The 14,968-nt window shown below is 37.4% G+C and overlaps 1 non-coding gene across 1 annotated transcript; it reads left to right on the top strand.

Annotated features, from left to right (window-relative positions):
- The first annotated feature begins 11,213 nt into the window (after positions 1 to 11,213).
- Positions 11,214 to 11,320, top strand: LOC128286090 (small nucleolar RNA R71). The gene has a single exon (XR_008276635.1). It is a non-coding gene; the product is annotated as a small nucleolar RNA R71 (small nucleolar RNA).
- Positions 11,321 to 14,968: the final 3,648 nt, after the last annotated feature.

The following is a 14,968-nucleotide window of genomic DNA, read 5'->3' as shown; positions in this document are numbered from 1 at the left end:
ACTCACTGGGCAATTTTCCCTAATCCCAAAACGACACCGTTTCTTCAAATAAAATTTTAAAGTCGCTATGAGGATTAAATTGAAACAAAATTAGAACATTAGAGCTAAATTAAAAAATAGATAAGATGAAATTATAAAAATTAAAAAGGCGAGAGGACCAATTGGGCAATTAACCCACTTTACGAAAACATGCGAATCATCCCCGGGTAATCGGGTCAACACGCGGATCCTGAGCCTTGAAACGACGTCGTTTTATGCTTATTGAGTTAAACTAAAACGACATTGTTTCATTTGGGCTATATAAGCCAAATTCTGAGCTTTAAAATCATTTTTGCACCTGGTTTAAAAAAAAAACAAGAGAAATCCTCTGAAAGAGGACTTAGGGCCAGTCTTGGAGTGCCGTCGTGCCTCCGTTCAGGGGTTTGCATGCACTCACGTGCCCCTGTCTACGCCACCACATACAGTGGTCGAAAACCAGAAAATTTCCTTTTTCCGACGCGAATCAAAATGATACGTTTTCCTTTTTTTATATTGTTCGCAATATATATATAAAAAATATATTTACCTTTGTGTATCTCGATCGACTGTGGTACTCTTTTCTGTATATGTATGTAAAAATAAACTTTTTTATTGAATTTGTGTGTGTATCTTTTACAGATTAGAAAAGGGTTTTTATAGCCCTTCGCAAACTATTACATTTTTGGGGAAAGAAATCAAAGATTTCTTTCCATGTTTGTTTCGTTTCTGCTGCTTTTCTTTCTCTTTTTGCAGGTGTTCGCGAGAATGGTGGCGAGTACTCTGGCTTTGATTCGTGTGCCAATCACGACGCGATTTAGAACTGGAGTCATGGCGCTGATGGGGGTTACTGGAATGGCGCGATTCGAAAAGGCGTGTCGCTTGGGATGGTTGCTGTGTGAATTCTGGAATCTTCCTTTTGTGGCGCCTAGGGTTTCTGAAACCCTAGGTCTCTCTGCTTTCCGTTAACAAAGTAGGCTACTTGGGCCTTGTATGTTCTGGATCTGGGTGTAATGTATACCGGGTGATAGTATAATTGGGTATGGGTTATCAAGTTGTAACCAGTCATAGGGTTTAGGTATTTGGGCTGCTGGGTTATGGTCTGAGGTTTTAAGTATTTGGGCCACAAACACTTGGGCTTTTGTAAACTGGACTGTAATAAATAAACACTTATTTATTGCTGTTTTATTTGGTTTAAGGCCCGGGCAAATTTGGGCTATTACATTTATTTTCTATGAACGAATAACAAAAAGAAAGAAAATAAATAAAGCTTTAGGTATTCGGCACTTTGGAAGCTTGATTCAAGGTTAGTTTTTGTTCGATTTTTGGTAATTTTTACATTTTTGAGATCGTTGTAAAGTAATGTACAAAGCCCATGCTTGAATTTTTTATTTTGATGAATACTTTGAGTTATTTCATTGATGAATAATTGAGTTTTATGATGTTAGTTGATGAATTATGAAAGATATGTTTTGGATTAATATGTTTTGTATTGAAATTTTTGATGATTTTGAGTAATTAGGAGAAAATTGAAAAAATAATAAATTGAGGGACTAAAATGTAAAATAAATGAAATGTATCAAATTGTATGAATATAAGGAACATTTGGCCTAAGCATGGTGTGTGCAAATTTTGCATGTTTTGTGTTTTGTGCAATTTGGACTAAATTGTAAAAAGTATAAAATATCAGGGTAAAATGGTAATTTTCCCATTTATGCGTTTTTGGACTAAATTGAGTGAAATTATGTTTGAATGAGTTTAATTTGAATATGTTTATATCAAGAACCAAAGAAATCGGATTTGGATCGGGGAAAAACCAAAGTTGTCGATTAGACGTCCTGTTTCAATTATCGTTGTTTGAGGTAAGTATATAAGCAAATATATGTTATTTATTTGATTAAATACGAAATATATATGTTGAAATGTACAATGTGATAGTATATATGTGAAAACCGAACATGTATAAGCTTGAAATCTATGTGTAGTTCGATTCGACCGAGTTACGACGTCTGAAAGTGCCGTACAAACCTTAGGAATAGCTAGGATACATATGTCATGACATAGGATTTCCTATATGTGTTCTCAATTAAGACCACGTCTGGGACGTTGACATCGATATGTGATTACGTGTAAGATCATGTCTGGGACATCGGCATCATATTTAATTCGTGTAAGACCCTGTCTGGGACAGTGGCATCGATATGTGATAGCATGTAAGATCACGTCTGGGACGTTGGCATTATATGATATAAGTGTGATTATCCAAGTATCCTATTCAATTCTGAATGGTTCAACGAGCAATGATAAGTTGTGATTGAATGTGTAAAACGAGCTAAAGTGATCAGGTATGTAATAGCTTATTACTTATTTGAAATAAGGTAAGTTGGTTACTTGATATGTGTTGCAAATCATATATGATGTAAATGAAAAATTATATGTGTATATGAAAAGTACATTCGACCAAAGGTTATGAATAGTGAAATCATAATGGTGATCTATGTGCAAACATATAAGAATGATTATATTGACCTTATGAATATAAAATGTGAATATTTATGAAATGATTCATGAATATATGTACATGAGTTATGTATATTCATTTATATAATGGTACTTGAAATTTAATTTTACTTTGATAATAGATACATGTATATTCGGCCAAGGTAAAATTTGTATATGGAAGTATATGTTATATATGAAATTGTGAGCTTGAAAATAAATGTGATCATGATAGCACAAATTAGTTTGGTTAAGTTGAGTTGATATTAACATTGAGTTATTTATTTGCTTATGACTTACTAAGCTATGATAGCTTATTGTGTGTGCTTATGTTTGCTTCTATTTTATAGATTTTTGGAGACTAGTTACGAGCTCAGGGATCGTAAGCAAAGTCTATCACACTATCGACTATTTTTGGTATTTTATAAGTTTGAACTTGAACCTATGGCATGTATAGGCTAGATTATATATGGTTAAGTTTGAAGTTGTGTATATAATAAGCCATGCAAAGATGGCTAATATGTTATGTGAGTATATGAAACTTTAGTCAAGTTTATATGTGTTATATGCATTGGAAATGGTTGGTGATTTTGGATGTGTGTTTGGTTGATTTAGCTATGGTTTATGCAAAGATAAAAGTATATGTAAACTTGGTTGATATGTTTTGTTAAGGTGCTATTACGTGATTTGGTATTAAAGAATATTCGGTTATATCCAAACATGGTTGAGTTTATTTGGATATGCATATTATATGGTATGTTTTGTCTTTATGAATGGTTTATTGGTTTGGTTTAGTAATGGAGAAAAATGATAATGAGTTATATATATTTGAATGTGTATTAGTTATTTTGATTCTGTCTGTAATGGCAATGTATGTGTATATATTGTGCTTGAATGGTTGGCTAATTAAGCACAATTAATTAAGACAAATAATGAGTATGTTATATGACTGTTTTGATTAATATGCTTGGTTTGAGGTATGGTAATAAAAGATCAAAATGTTAGGCTTTATATTGAGTTAAAAATGTGCCATATTTGAGGTTCGGCAAGTGTGCTTACATCATGTCATTATGTGTTTATTTATATGTTAATGTTATAATTGTGGTATTGAATATTTGTGGACTAAGTTAGGCTATGAAAATTTGATTAATGAATGTGGTTTTTGTGTCTGTGTCAAATGGCACATTACTTGAATGTTTTGGTCAGTTTATTTGAGTAGTTTAATTGGTTAAGTTGATGATATATTCGGTATATGGTAAGTAGAATATTATATATATGTATCCATGTTATGCAATTGTTGTAGTTAGGTAAACAAATGTTATAATGGTACATGTTATGTATATGAAATGAAATGATGTATGTTTTCATGTTTTAAAGTATGCACATATAATATGTAAGATGATAAGTTATTTTATATTTAAATTATTCAATGCCATAAATGTTAAGTATACATATATGATTGGTATATGAAATGAAATATACTTGGTTATGAGTTAAACATTCGATTTTCCATGATTCCTTGGTTGTATTGATTGAATATAAATTTGGAAATTGTATGAATGATAGAATTGAAGCATGTTAGATTGGTTTTAAATTTTACTAGATGATTAATATTGAAATGAAAGTTTTTTCTAAGTTGTAATTTGATCGGTAATGTCTCGTAACCCCATCTTGGCGACGGTTACGGGTTAGGAGTGTTACAGTAACTCTTTTGATTGTGCTCGTACAGATTTCCAATCAGCATTATAATTCAATTCAACAACAATAATAAATTTATAGCACAATTTAACGGCATTTATTAACATATGAAGTTACCTCAATCGTTAAAACGACGGAACGGATCGACTAGTCCGATACTTTATCTTTTCCTCGATCTAGACCCGTATTTCACTTTTCTCAATTTAGTTATAATAAAAATCAGCTTATTTAATTATCTCTCTATTCAATTTAATCCAAAATTTACTTTAAAGTACGTTTACACTTTTGCTCCCTTAATTTCAAATTTTTGCAATTTAGTCCTTATCACATAAAATCACAATTTCATGAAATTAACACAAACCTAAGCTACCCAAATTTTCCATATATTACTATCAGCCCATATTTTCAATTTATTTTAAAATTTAACCATTAAATTTTCATATTTCACAATTTAATCCAAAATTGACATTTTTACCAAAATTCACTTTACAAAACTTGTACATCTAAAAACAATGATTTATTTTCCATCATCAACTAACAAAATACTCATACATTAAACAATGTCAACATTCAAATACTTTAACAGTTTTGAAATCAGAAATACAGGCTAGCTAGAATAAGAAGCAACGATCTTAAAAACGTAGAAAATATTAAAAACTTAGTTGAAAACACATACCAATAAAGTCATGCAAGTGCTGAACTTCAAAGGCTTCAATGGTTAACTTCAAAGGCATCAATGGTTTCCTTTTTCTTTCTCTTTTGGTGGAAGATGATGAGAAATAAGCATGAAATTGTCTTTATTTTATTTAATTTAACTTATTACACTAATTACCATTTTACCCTTTGTTATGAACATTAAAATTTCACCAAAATATGCACATAACCATCCACTTACAATATAAAGGGGCTAATTACAACATAAATTCCCCAACTACTTTATCTCTTAGCAATTTAATTCATTTGAACTATAGAACTCACAGTTTTCACTTTACGCAATTTAGTCCTTTTTATCAAATTAGACACTCAAAAAATAAAATTTCTTTACGAAAATTTCACACAACTCTAATATCATGCTGTAAATATTAAATAATAATAAAATAAAATTTTTGATGTCAGATTTGTGGTCCTAAAACCACTGTTTCGATTTAGCTAAAAAAGGACTGTTACATGGATCTTAAGACTTAGTTTTAAAATTTTAAGAAAATCGACAGTGAGTTAAACGGCCTGGCGACATGGCCATGTGACCCACACAGCTTGGACACATGGGCGTGTCCTTGGTCGTGTGGATCCTGGGACTTAATTTTTCCAAAAATTGATAGAAACATAGCCGTGTAGACCACACGGCCTGCATGGCCTGGACACACGGGCATGTCCTAGGCCGTACGAAACCTAAAGCTAATTTTTTCATTTTTAAATCAAGTCAAAGAGTTACACGGGCAAGACACACGGTCATGTGTGAGACACAACCGAGGCACACAGGCGTGTAGGCTATCACACAGGCGTGGGAGAAGCGAAGGAGGTTGCACACGGGCTTGTTCGAGGCCGTGTGAAGGCTGGGTTAAAAATTTTAATGCACATGGGCTTAACAGGAACTACACGGTCGTGTGACATGGTCGTGTGGCAACACAGGCCTCACACGACTATGTCACCTTAAAAAACCTAGCCCCCTTCTCATTTTTTTGTCTTTTTCTTCAAACTCCCAAACCCTAGCCACCATCAGCCTTCCTCTTGCTATTTCGACCAGCCACCTCTCCCTCACCCTCCCTACGATTACATTTCCTCTCCTCCTCCCTTCAACCCACACACAAGACGCCCTTCATAACCCCTATCTCTCCCTTGATCTCCCTCATTCACTCCATCGTCCCTGACCCCCTTCTTCTCTAACCATCGCCCCTACTCTTCTTCTCACCCCATTGCACAGCAGCCACCACTGAATGCACCACCATCACGTTGCGTCCCTATCCTCTTTTTTGACCTTTTCCTAGCCTCGTAGCTCGTCAGCCTCCACCGTTCAAAACTCCGGCCATTCCAATCGCCGCCGATTCTTCTGTTTCCTTAAGTACAAGACCAAATTTAGGGATTTGAGAATAATGCAAAAATTTAGGTTTCATTTCACCCCCCACACTTAAGATGTACATTGCCCTCAATGTACAAAGATAGATTATTCAAAATAAAGAAAATCATAAGAGGAAAGGAGGTGAAACTCCCTGGTATATGGATGTGGAGCATGATTCTGAGGCTGGAGTGTTTGGGGAAAGTGGTAGCTGCCACTGTTCTTAGCTAGATGAAGAAATTGGGTCGTTGAACATGGCACCCGTGAGGTATTATTTCCCATTTGTTTCCTATTTCCATAAAACATTCCTAGCAGCTGTGCTTGGAAGTCTGTAGAATCATGAAGAGCTTATTAAGAGTTGGTGTGGAAGAGAGCGTAGTGGGATTACTTGTTAGAAATACCAGAAAAATGAAAAAAGTAAAATTTACTAATATAGATATGTTTTTTCAAAAGAAAATAATAAAATTAAAATGAAAATAAAAAGAAAAAGAAAAAAATAAAAATAAAAAGATAAGAGGATTCAACGATCCTCGTCAGTGGGGCCCTCAGGTGGTGGCGCTGGAGTGGCGATGTGAAAGTGCTGACACAGCTACTGCATCATGGCCTGCATGTCGTCCATCTGTCTATCACGTTGCCGATCTCACTCGTGAATCATCTAGAATTGTGTAATGCAATATTACTCAAAGTGAACGAGTCGGTCGGAAAGGTGTGCCAATAAAGCAGCCGCATAAACTGGTTATTCCCTAGGTGGCGTGGTAGGAGGCTCCTCGTGCTGTGGGGGGACATCATCAGGAATGTCCTCAAGATCCTCCTCGTCAATGGCATGAGTGAGACGGTACTGAGGAGGATCGGCCCCAGTCGGCGCTCAATCATCCTCATGTGTAACATAGTCGTGATGCCTTGTGGGGACATCTGACCTATCAGTGTAAGTGCTGATGACTGGGCCACGATGTTGAGGAGGCCAAAATGTCTGGCAAGGCGCGTCACATAGAGGCCGATAGAGATTGCTCCCTTCTGATGCCGCTCGGTCTGATGGCGAATGGCGAAAGCAATGAAATATGACAAGTCAGTCACGTGTGCATTCACCATGCACCATAAATAGTAGGCGTCATAGGTGTTGATGACGCTGGTGCTCTCTCTCCTTCTGGTCAACGTGTGTGCCAATATGGCATGGAGATATCGTAGGGAAATGGGAAGAGCTGAGGCCTTCGAGCGGCTAGGGTCGTAGGTCGAAGAGAGTGGTGCCAAAGCCTTCCAGCACAAGGAGGGAGAAATGTGGATATTGCGTGGTAGTGCATTTATGTCCTCCTCCTCTATAAACGCATCGGTGTAAAGTCCCAGAGTGACTCCGAACTCTGGGACACTCATCGCGTAAACTAGACCGCCTAATCGGAAGTGAATGGTGCTGGGATCGTCATTGTTCGTCATCACCACCTGTAAATGAAAAGTAGAGCATAATTCTAAAGTTAGCTCTAAATAAGTAGGCTCAGTAATAGCGAAGAATCGTTCCCATGGGTCTATGGACAGGAGGGCACGGATGGCATCAGCTAGCTAGACTTGCTTTACGGTAGCCCAGTCGATGCAGCGACCTGTAGTGAGGGGCCATGCGCGTAGTATCTGGAATAGCTCCTCCTGCGAAGCTTGTGGAAACTCAAGGAATGGGTGTCGGACTTCATTTGTAGCACATACCGAGGAAGAATTCGGTCCCCTACGTCTCTTTGAGGATGGGACCGCGGCCTTCTTGCCTCTCGATGATGACATAAGGTACCTGAAATTGTAGGAGCATTGATATAGTAGTTTCAAGATGTGTTAACATTTACCAATATCAAGCGAGAGGTGAAAATTTTATATGATTATTCATAAACATATACTGAGATAAAAAATACATCATCGGTTAAGCAAGAATCCTAGAACTAGTGTATGCTATTTAGTAGCTTAAATAATTTAAATATAGAAAATACTAAAGCAAATTCCGAACTTATTCAAAACAAATTGGTAACAGTAACAATATCTTTGTAAGGCATATTGAATACTAATGTAGTAACACAAATTGGAAAAACAAGGTTGAGAAAGTGAACCAAAACTGCTGTAGGGTGGTGCACGGGCGTCTTGATGGCGAGCACGGGCGTGGGGCGTGAGTGTACAGCCGTATGGAGAAAAATGGAGGGAAAATAGAGGGGAAAGTGAGGATTGATGCAGGGGGAGTGGATTTGAGCGTGGTTTAGGGGTTGGGGAAGGGAGAATCTGGGGAATGGTGGCCGGAATAGGGATTAGGGAGTGGGGAGTGGGGAAGGGTAGATTTCGGCTAGGGTTTTGAAAGGAGGAAGAAGATGAACAATGGTTTGCTTATATAGGGGAGGGTCACACGGCCTAGGGCCTTGCCCGTGTACTTTGAGGGTGAGTCCGTGTTTTTCAAATTTTACGATTTAGGTCATGCCCGGCTACTATCCCACGCCCGTGTGTCTTGGGCGTGTGTGGCACACGGCCATGTCGTATGACCGTTCTTGGCTTTGTTCGCTTATCCCATGCTCGTGTGTTAGGGTACCACGCCCGTATATTATTGTCCATGACTTACAGGCACGGATGTGTCTAACGCCCATGTCGAAGTAATAGAATCGAGCCTTGCCCTTAGCACGCCCGTGTTGTTCAATTCCCACGCCCGTGTTCACCTATGAAGTTCATCCACGGCCATGTCGCAAGGCCGTGGAGATTTATCGCATCTTGTGTTTTGGGGAAATCATGTCTTGCTTTCACACGGTCGTATAGCACGATCGTGTCTCTTCCTCTATTGGCCACGGCCTTAGGCACGCCCGTGTTCCTGGCCGTGTGTGCTGAAAAACTTTGTAATTCAAAGATAAAGTTAATGATTTAACTTGTTAGAAGTTAAAAATAAAGAAATCAAAATATGTTAGTGCTCGGGTTGCCTCCCGAGAAGCGCTTATTTATAGCCTAAGCTCGACTTACCTCTCTAGTGAATGGTCAGGGTGGTTCGAGGAGTTTATACTCCTCATTCCTGTTATCAACCTCATCAAAATAGGGTTTTAATCAGGTGTTGTTTACCTTAAAAGTGACGAACTTTGGGTGATTCAACTCCACTGTATCGAATGGAAAAATACTGAGTACCGTAAGAGGGATTTCCTCATTCTGTGTGGTAGTGACAATGTGGAGATTTGCGGCACATAGTAAGACTTTATCGCCAACCTTAAGTTGATTAGGAGAGGTATCGGGCTTGTTTTGATGTAGTTTCGATTTATCACATGTTTTCGATTTGTGTGCTCGCCATTCATCTAGCTCCTCTATCTGTAGCCTTCGTTCTTCATAAACGTGTCCTCTATCATTTCCAGAACATGGCTCGTGAACATCTTTGAACTCAATTTTTGCAGAGTCATATTGTCAGTTTTAGTAGATTGGTATGGACTATTACCTTCAATGTTCGATGTAATGTCAGAATTATGAGCTTGAAGGGTGATCGTTTCGTCTCCCACACGAAGTGTAAGTCCACCTGTGCCAATATCAATAATTGTTTTAGCAGTTGCTAAAAAGGGCTTCCCTAAAATCAAAGGGGTGTTATTATCCTCCTCTATGTCTAGAACAACGAAATCAACGAGGAATATGAACTTATCTACTTTCCCGAGTACATTTTCAATAATACCCCTAGGAAATCTTATAGTTTTATTTGCCAATTGAATGCTCATCCTAGTTTGTTTAGGTTTCCCAAGACCAAGTTGTTTAAACATTTTGTAAGGCATGACGTTAATATTAGCCCTTAAATCAGCTAATGCATGACTTATATCTAAACTACCAATTAAACAAGGAATTGTAAAACTCCCTAGATCTTTCAATTTGTGGGGTAGCTTATTCTGTAGAATAGCTGAGCAGACTGCATTTAACTCCACATGCGATGCTTCATCCAACTTCCTCTTATTTACTAAAAGCTCTTTTAAAAATTTCATTTCATTTGGGATCTGCGACAAAGCTTCAATAAACAGTAAGTTAATATGTAATTTTTTTCAAAAGTTTGAGGAATTTACCGAATTGTTCATCTGAGCGGTCTTTCCTTGTCGCGTTAGGGTACGGGACACAAGTTTCATATTTGACAGTCACTGGTTTGTTTGTATTTTGATCTACCTCATCTCTCATTTTTCTTACCACTGTTTCTTGCCTTGGTTCTGTTTCCGGCTCCATGACTCCTTCATTATTCTGGATATTAATTGTGTTGAGCTGTTCCCGTGGGTTGGGTTCAGTGTTACTTGGTAAGCTACCTTGTGGTCGTTCGGAGATTAGTTTGGATAGTTGGCCTATCTGAGTTTCGAGCCCTTGGATCAATGCTTGTTGATTCTTAAGTGCTGTCTCGGTATTTTGGAAACGAGTTTCTGACACTGATATGAATTTTGAGAGCATCTCCTCAAGGTTTGATTTCTTCTCTTGTTGATAAGATGGCTGTTGAAAACCTTGAGGATTTTGTGGCTTTTGATTTCCTTGACCACCCCAAGAGAAATTTGGGTAGTTCCTCCAACCTGCATTATAAGTATTTCTGTATGGGTTATTTTGATATCTGAAGTTATTGTTACCTATATAGATGACTTGTTCCTCTTCGATTGTGGGATTGAAGGATTGATATTCTGTATGCACACCTCCTCCACTTGAGTCACACCTCATTACTGGATGTACCTGCGTAGAACTAAGAAAACCATCAATCTTTTTATTTAGAAGTTCTACTTGATTTGACAACATAGTAACTGAGTCGAAGTTAAAAATGCCGGCTGTTTTCGTTGGCTTAGTCCTCATAACTTGCCACTGATATTTATTCAGTGACATCTCCTCTATAAACTCATAGGTATCTTTTGGTGTTTTATTGTTGATGGTTCTACCAGCAGCTACGTCAACCAATTGCCGAGTCGAGGGATTCAGACCATTGTGAAATGTTTGTACTTGCAGCCAAAGCGGTAACCCATGGTGAGGGCACCTTCTCAGTAAGTCCTTGTATCTCTCCCATGCATCGTAAAGTATTTCTAAATCCATCTGCACAAAAGAAGAGATATCATTACGTAATTTAGCTGTTTTATCCGGCGAAAAATATTTTAGTAAAAATTTCTCGATCATTTGTTCCCAAGTAGTAATTGACCCTCGTGGTAACGAGTTCAACCACTGTTTAGCTTTGTTCCTTAATGAAAAAGGGAATAACTGAAGACGAATGGCATCATCAGAGACGCCATTGATTTTGAATGTATCGCAAAATTCCAAGAAATTTTCTAAGTGAGCGTTGGGATCTTCATCCTGCAAACCATCAAACTGAATAAACTGTTGTGTCATCTAAATAGTGTTAGGATTTAATTCAAAAGTATTTGTAGCTACAGCAGGTCTAACTATGCTAGATTCAGTTCCTGTTAGAGAAGGTTTAGCATAATCATACATAGTACGTGGAGCAGGATTTTGATTAGCTGCAATTGTAAGAGGTAGCTGATTGTCTTGGTTTTAAGCCATCTCTTCGGTTGGGGGTTGAGTATCATCTTTTTGCTCGTTCTCTGTGTATCTTAAACTACGCCTTATTTCTCTGTGATTTCTACGAACTGTACAATCTATTTCCTCGTTAAAAAGTAATGGTCCCGACGGGTTTCTTCTAGTCATAAACTATAAAAAAACCTGCCAAGAGAAAGAAATAGTAAATTAATAAATAATAATAAAAATAAAATTAAATTGCAAGAAAAATAAATGGCTAAAGTAATAAAAATTTAGCGTTCCTAATATCTTAGTTCCCCGGCAACGGCGCCAAAAACTTGATCGCGTGATTCGTAACAAGTAATAAATATTTATAATGAAGATCAAACCTAGACTAAATATTATCATGACGAAAAGGCAAGCGCACCTATCGAACAATAGTATAGTAATGGCAAGACCGGGATATCGTACCCAAGGGAACCAAAAGTACTAGTAATAACTATCTTTTTATTATCTAACCTAGAAATAAAGAGGGATTGTTTATTAAACTAATTAACTAAACTAATTAACTAATTAAACTAAAGTAAAAAGAGAAGTTGGAAAAAGACTTGAAGAAAATTAATTTGATAAAAACGACACCCAAGGAGGAATCCACCTAGATTTCACTTGTTATCTGACTCTGAACCAGACGATTTATTCACTTGACTTGATCTCTGAGACTCCCTAACCTATGTTATTATCCCTTTCGAGACTAATAACGTCTAACCCTCAGTTGAATTAATCAAAATTTCTTTCTTAATTAAAACCCCTAGGGAAGCAGTAAATCGATCTATGGACTCCCATATTAGGTTTCACCCTAATCTGGTAAAATCTCGTAACCCTATTTCTAGGCGTTCGATCAAATCCTCTTAATTATGCCAAATCTACTCTTAGACAGGGACTTTTGCTCCTCTGCATAAGCACATCAAATCATGAATTAATACCCAGAATATTAACTCAAGCATTAAGACACATAATTAAGAACAAATCAAGTATTTATCATACGATTAGGATAATAATAACAAGATCCATCATAGGTTTCAACCCTTTAGGTATCTAAGGGGTTTAGTTCATAATAAGATAAGAGTACATCTCAAAAGTATGAAAATAACAAAACATAAAGAAAACTCTAAAACCCCTGAAGGAATTCTGAGAGAGATCTTCAGTCTTAGAGTAGCTCCAACTTTTGGGATGGATCGTCTGACTTCCTTCAAGTAATTCCTGGCATGTGGTTCTGTGTTCTAGAAGAGTTCTGGAAGAGGGCCCTTCTAAGTCATACTTAGAGTGTTTATATAGGCTTTGGATTGGCTTTCTTCCTCCCTAAGTACCCTTTTTCGTGTAAAATACAACTCTTTGAAAAAGGGACACGCCCGTGTGCCACGGCCGTGTGACGTGTTTGCCAGGCCGTGTTCGATCCGTTAAATTGCACACGACCATGTGGGTCAATGTCCAGGCCGTGTGAATCGTGAGAGCCTTGGTCGACATCCTCGAAGGACAAGGGCGTGTGAGCTGCCCGTGTGGCAAGGGTTAGGCCGTGTCATCTTCTTGATTTGGTCTGTTTTGTCCCTTTTTGGCCCGTTTTTGGCTCTTTTTGACTCTTGGTGCTCTCCTGAGTACAAAACATGAAATAACCGGATTAAGAGCACCAAAATCCACAAATCTAGTAATAAACATCCATGATTATGCTAAGTATTTGGGGTAAAAATATGTATAATTTGGCGTTTATCAACCTAGTTTTATAACTTGTGTTATTATAATTTGGCCAAATATATTGGTCTTTAGTGAGCTAATGATTCTGACTTATAAATCTAGCTATTTATGTTGTGTTTGATATTGATGATATGCATATGCTTGTTTGCCACGCATGGTTGGTAATATGTTATGTGTTGTTGTGAATGTTTGAGTCCGTTAACGCCTCGAACCCTCTCCCAACGTTGGATACGGGTGAGGGGTGTTACAATAAGTGTGGATCTGTTAGTGTTCAGTAAAGGGGTTGTGGACTTAGTTTTTGGTAACTACTCAAGCAAACATAAAACTTAAATAATTAATTAATCGCGACCGTGGACGAGTCATAAGGTTAAGGTGTTGCAACGGGTATATGCATGTCTAGGATTGGATCTAGGGAGAGCTTGGTACTTAAGCGGTCTTAATGACTCACCTTCTCTTCTCTGGAATCCTACCTGGTGCATAGTATCTGTTCACTTTAGCCAATAAGGACTTGTTAACGGGCCAAGGTAAGTAATAAACCCATAATAAAGAGAAATTACTAAAATACCCTCGATTTATAAAATTGTCGAAATACCCCCAATTTATAAAATTACAGAAATACCATCGATTGTGAAATTACTAAAATACCCTTAATTTATAAAATTACCGAAATACCCCCGATTCGTAAAATTATCGAAATACCCTCGATTGTGAAATTACTAAAATACCCTCAATTTGTGAAATTGCTGAAATACCCTCGATTTGTAAAATTACAAAAATATCCCCGATTTGTGAAATTACTGGAACACCCTCAATTTGTAAAATTACCGAAACACCCTCGATTTGTAAAATTACCAAAACACCCTTGATTTGTAAAATTATCAAAATACCCTCAATTTGTAAAATTATCGAAACACCCTCGGTTTGTAAAATTATCAAAATACCCTTGTAGTGTAAAGTGACTGACATACCCCTATAGGGTAAAATGACTATTTTGCCCTTAAGGGTAAATGACCGACTTAGACTTCAAATTTGACTAATTTAATTATGAATGTATGACTGCATTTTAATTGACTTGACTGTGGGTGTATGATTGATATGCTGTTAATATATGTTTAAAAGATTGTTACTGAGTATGGTCATTCTGCATACACGTGTGATGATTAAGCATGACATACACGACATATTGCATGGGTTGGGAATTATGGAACGGAGGAAGTATATGAGGATTGCATGGTTGCTTGACGACCGTGGATCCATCGATGGCTATTAAGCCTAATATTTGATTAGCAGCTTGCTGTAATGAAGGTAGTACCGCAACCGGGCTACCATTGATGTGCATCGGATGGGTGGCCCGACATTTATATCCCCACATGATGTGTACCAGGGGACGGAGTTGGTGTGTAGTAGTTGGATTATGGGGGTGGGTTGCACAGCATTGCATGTATGATATTATTGTGATATTATTGCGATGTGGGCTTCGATCCAACTGAGGCTAAGATGGGCTAGGCCCAATTG

Source organism: Gossypium arboreum, chromosome 12 (assembly GCF_025698485.1).
Source record: "Gossypium arboreum isolate Shixiya-1 chromosome 12, ASM2569848v2, whole genome shotgun sequence".
Lineage (NCBI taxonomy): Eukaryota > Viridiplantae > Streptophyta > Magnoliopsida > Malvales > Malvaceae > Gossypium > Gossypium arboreum.
This window is presented reverse-complemented; position numbering and strand designations above follow the sequence as displayed.